The sequence below is a fragment of the Pinus tabuliformis genome, chromosome 2_2 (genome assembly GCF_031772625.1).
Source record: "Pinus tabuliformis cultivar Carrire ecotype Pingquan chromosome 2_2, CPIR1, whole genome shotgun sequence".
NCBI lineage: Eukaryota > Viridiplantae > Streptophyta > Pinopsida > Pinales > Pinaceae > Pinus > Pinus tabuliformis.
The window spans coordinates 656,261,014-656,266,795 of NC_142300.1; positions in this window are offsets into that span (position 1 = coordinate 656,261,014).

The window sequence follows — 5,782 nt, forward strand, 5'->3', positions numbered from 1 at the left end:
TTGATTTTCCTTGCAGATTGCCAGTAGTTGTGAGTAGATCTTCTCACTCCAAAAGGGAGTGCGAATAGCTAAGCAAAAGGAAAGGGGGAGTTTTCGACAATTCATTTAGATGGCCATTGTAGGGCTTTGTGATCAGGATAGGTTGGATGGAGCTTCAAACTATGTCATTTGGAAGGCTAGAATGTCCTTCCTTCTTGATGAATATGGTCTGAAAGCTTACATTGATAATGTAGTGGCAGTTCCATAGGATGTAGATCAGCAGAAAGAATACAAGAAAGAGATGGTGTGAGCAGAGCGGTTGATCTTGGATGGTTTCCAGGATCATATTGTCTCACATATAGTTGGCAAAGATACCAGGGAACTCTCCATATTGTCTCAGGATATAGCTGGTAAAGATAATAGACGTGGGATGCTCTCTCCACATTATACCAGGGAACTTCTGAGAAGCGGAATACGTTTCTTGAGGAGAAGCTGAGATGCATCTGGATACTGAAGGGGGGAGGCATAGATCCCTTCCTTACCAAGATTCAGGAGGTCCAAGACTAGCTGTCAGCTATTGGGGCAACACCTTAACCTATGGAGCTAGTGTGATTGACACTCAATAGTGTCTTAGAGGAGTTGCAGGTATTTATCCAAAGAATATTGCGTAGAGATAGGCTACCAGAGTGGGATAGGATGTGGGCCGATTTGCAATAGGAGGAGTTGAGACGAGCTCTATTAAAGATCTCCATCTGTGGCAGCAACAACAGTAGATCGAAGGTGGTGAAGGAGGAGGAGAATGTGGCCCTCACATCAAAGGGTCCCAGTCAAGGGAAGGGGGAGAAGAGGAAGAAGAAGAAGGAAATGACAAAGGTCAAATACTTCAGATGTGGTGAGCTTGGTCAATAGAGTACCCAGTGTCCTCTCAAGAAGAAGGAAAAGGACGAGAAGCAAAAACAGAAAGCAAATTTTGTAGAGGTTGATAGGTTATCCTCCAAATTAGAGAAAGGCTTCACGATGTTTGTAGATATACCTCAAGGAGTGAGGTTGGGAGATTTGGTACTGTAGCTCTAGAGAGCTATAGATGGGCAGGGTCCTTGAGGAGTCCACCTCATGGATCATTACCTTGCTACAGGATCCCACAATATTCAGTAGCAGGATGGATCAGTGGTATTTGATGCAATTAGTACCAGAGTGATAGTTGCAGACTAGTAGCAGTCAGATGCCAAGGAGCGTAGTGTAGTGTTAACAATAGAGCAGGTGGCTTAGTGTAGAGTTGGAAGCAACGCAAATTATTTAGTGACTGTACAGATGCTAGTAGTAGTCAAAGACTCGAGAGACAAATCATACTGAAAACAATTGATTAATTATTTTGGATGCTTCTCAGTTGCAGATGTTGCAGTTTCAGAAGTAAAAGATGAGAGGGAGTTGCAGTGCAGATGCAGTGTTGGTGGAAGTATGGTAGTGTTAGCAGCAACATAGGCAACGTATATCATAGTTACGCAGTGGTTTCTGGGTAGTATGGCTAGTCATCAGGAGCGTGACAGGGGATGGCATATAGACAGGGTGTTGTGGTAGGAGTGCAGCACTAGAATGCATTCCTTCCTAAGAGGGAGCGTTAGGTTTTTGTAGCATCATATGTGTTCTAGCCATGAAATTTGGTGGAGATGCTAAAATGCATGAGATGTCCAAAACCCATAAATTGTTTCTGGAAATTATTCCTATAAGTGTCTCAATTATATTATTAACTAATTTTTAAATATTTCCTATGTCTAAACTCAGGGAATATGGTTAATTAATCCGTATTAATTGAGATAAGGTGAGAATATACTAGAAACTCACACAGATCGATCCATAGATGATCCTAGCAATCGATTATGTTTTAATATTATTCATTTGTGCTCCAATAGTGGATTATACGAGGCATTCGATGTGATGATGGAGAAGACACTTGAGCAGTTCGATTTCTTAGAAAATCTATTTCTAGAGTAGCACAGTCAGTTGTCGGAGAGATCCAGAGATTGAAGCGGTGATTGAGGGGAAGGAAAGTGATCTGGAGGAATGTTTTCTAGATTCGAAGAGGTAATAGTAAGAGGGTCAAGTTATCCCGGTGAGGCAGTGCAGAGCTCTGTGCAGTAGCTTCAGAGAGGGAAGTTCAATTTGCTGGAAAGAAAATCATTTTCAGATCCAGAGTTCGGGCAGAGGTTCCAAAGGGTTAGAGAGATGAATTTCTTAGCAGCATAATGCAGAATGACTTCATCAAAGACCAGTCAGAGGCTAGACATTATAGTGACCATGTAGTCTAGCGCATAGGGTGAGGCATAAGCTTCAAGAGGTTGAGTTTTATGTAGGAAAGTTGTGTTGGGATTGCTTCTGGAGGACTAGTTTCAGACATCCATATTGTACTCATATTTTCACTACTGCATAATAATAAAAACCCTCACCGTTGCACCGATTTTACCAAGTTGGGTTTTACCCTGGACATTTGCCCAAAAATAATTGTCTCATATTTTATGCGTGTGTGCTAACATTTCTTAGTTTCTAGTGCATTATTTTTCCGTAGTATTTTATTTATGAAGGTTTTAGTGTGTTTATTTCGATATTTGTCATAGCATAAATTTTTTTAAATTAATTAACGATTAGGAGAAATAACACTCGTTGTTGCAATAGGATTCCATATTGGAATTTTCACATCTGCCAGTCCACATCAGAAGCCCTCCGCATTAGAACATTTTCTAAAATGAAATTTCAAAGGGGTTTTGAAAACTCTGACCTTCGATATTCTCCATATAACCTAGGTGCTCTACCCACTCTATATCCTTGGTCCTTTGATTCCTCGTGACCAAATGCCACTTAACATCGGAGTCCCTCCATCGGATCGGAACTTTTTATAAAACAATTTAAACAGGGGTTATGAAATATCTTTCCTCTAAAATGTTGACCTTCAAGATGACGTCACGCTGAGGTCATCATTTCCACATGGCAACTCTTGTGTGGTGACATGTGTCACCCAGATTTTCCCCATTAAGCCCCTGAAAATATCGAAATTGACTGCCACATGTCCATTGTACAACCACATGATACTGACATCATCAACCATGTCTGCTTCTCGGGGCTAATCACCATCTACCATGTGTCTTCTTCGGAGGAGAGAGAAAGGGGCCCTTGGGTCCTTGGGTTTTCAACAATTTCTTTTATATTTCTATTCTCCTCACACTTCGATGCTTATAATAGAATCCCAATTTTTAAAGAGTTACGAGGTTCCGATCCTTGAAGCTCCGAAATGATCGACCCCCCGAGATTTGGGTTCTGATGTGTCCTCCACTCCAATATTCCAATCTTAGGTCCGAACGTTTGGCATTCCTTTCTCATTTCGACCTCTGAATTCCGACACTTCCTCTTGAATTTCAATCTCTAAATTTTGGCATTGGGATTTTGGCTCTCCCTTTTGAATTTCGACTCCTAATTTTCGGTTCTCCCTTTAGATCAACCAAGAATGCAACTATCCTTCTCTGCACCAGGGATGAAAGATAGGACCATTTGACACAAATATAAGATGGTATGATAGGTGACAACATCGACTCCAATTGGGGATAGTGCCTTGCTAGCAAGGTGCTGAGAACCTGTAGACTAGTAGCCTTCAACATTGGCATGGATTCAAAAATATATTGAACCTGTAAAACCAAAAAATCTCCATGGAACTTTATTTGCTACGATTCATCTCATAATACTTGAAATGATGAACTACAACTTCTAAAAATTGGAAATTAAAGACTTACATAGTGATATTATTTATGTACAACTCCTACTTATGTCCAAGGCTCAATTCACCCAAGTGAAGTCAAACTTCCAATGATACCAGCTCAACATCTGAGTACTGGACCTTATGCCTTTGCACTACTCAGATTGAGGAATCAAAACATGCATGCACCATTTGAAATTTTCAAGTAAAACATTTAGTACACACCCCATAATTGAGACCTTCTGCTGAACAAAGAAAGATGTCATATAGTCAATTACTGGATCATAGAACTGATGAGAAAAATTTACAACTGCCTCCCTTTCTTGAACAATTTCCAGGTAGGAATTGTTTTGAAAAAGGTAGCCACAAACACTACTTGGATCCTCAACTTTCGGCTCTTCTTGAAAAATTTATTGCTGGTAATATTCTCCCCACTTGCTGGTAAGAAAAAACCTTTGAAAATTTGTAACTCTGAATCATATGAGTCATAAATCAAAGAGTCTTCATCAACTTTATTACTATCTTCTTGAACTTCAAGAACAAAGGTAGGTATAAACATGGGCTAGTAAAACTGATCGGAAACCACTGATATATACTTAGAAGAAGAGGCCATGTTTATTTGTTGGGAAATATTTTCTTCTTGTGGTTGTTTTAGGCATATGCTAATACCTTGTTCTCCATCTAAAGGATGTAAATCATAAACTGGAGACTCTTTGTTATCCCCATTGTCAAATTCCTCTTTTTGTACAGATTCCCTTGACTGGGATTTTTGTGGTTTGCAACACCCAAATCCCCACCTGAGTCATACAAATCATATAAAGGAGAACCATCAAGTTCAACAAAATACAATCTCCGAGGATTTACTTGCAACTTAACAATATCTCCTTTTTCCTTTTCTTGATTGTTGGGTAGTGCTTCTTGATGCAAGTATATGTTTTCTTGGAGTTTAGTTCCACAAATATCTTCAACAAAATTATTAGTCTTGGAAATATTTTCAACATTAAAATATTCACAAAAATCTTAAAATAGAGAAGCTAGGGGATATAATCTTTTGTAAAAATTATTATATGCTATGTGAAGTCTCTTCAAAGAAGATATGCTGCCATGAGGTAGCGTTCTATACCAAACCCTAGCATCCATATCCAAAGAATACATGAACAATTTCATTTTCACATCTTCATGAACAATATCATGTTGCTCCATGCACTCATGAAAGTCCTTAAGGTGTTCATTCATGCTTCCGTTTGTGCTTCCACTGAATATAGGAAAATAGGTAGACAATTCTTGAAACGGAGGAACATGATGGGGATAACCAACGACGAAAGAAAAATCTAATGGGGAAAATTTGTTGGCCAAGAATAAAGGAAGAGTCAGTTTGAAAATCACTTTAGGTGAGAGATCTCATGGTTGAATTTAGGGGGATTTTTCTTTCAAGAAGTGTCAGAGCGAGTATGCCTTTTGAAATTCAAGATAATCGAATGAAGATTTAAACATTTGAGTCACCAAGGTGAGAGATATTCAACCCACACCCCCTCTTACTCACCTCATAGAGGTGTGTACAAGTGTTGTACCTAAGGAAAAATATTTTGATTTGTTCCCTGGAAACGAAGCTAGAAGGTGTTGTAGCTCCCAGAGACAACCCCCGCGTTGAGGAGAGTTCAATTCCTAGGAAATATTAGTCTCTCTTGAAGATAATTTGGTGCGGATCAAGAGATGAATGTAAAATTATTTAGATGTTGGTTTAATTTCCTTTCTTAGAGGTAGATTCAGTATACATGCGAACAAGGTATCATTCCCAAGAATAAATGTTTCAGGTCTGGTGTTTGACACACAGAGAATGTAACTTAAATTTTGTCATTGTAGTAAGGGTGGAGAGGAGATATATAAGAGAGGAAACTAGTATGAAGGGCTAGATAAACACAGAATCATATGCAAAAAATCCCAGTAGAATCATGAAAGTATAAAAAGGAATGAATTTCAGAAATTATGGAGTGCATTTTAATGCTTTCATCTCATTGTCTCATAGGTATTATCTACTATCACACAACATACGTAAATCTG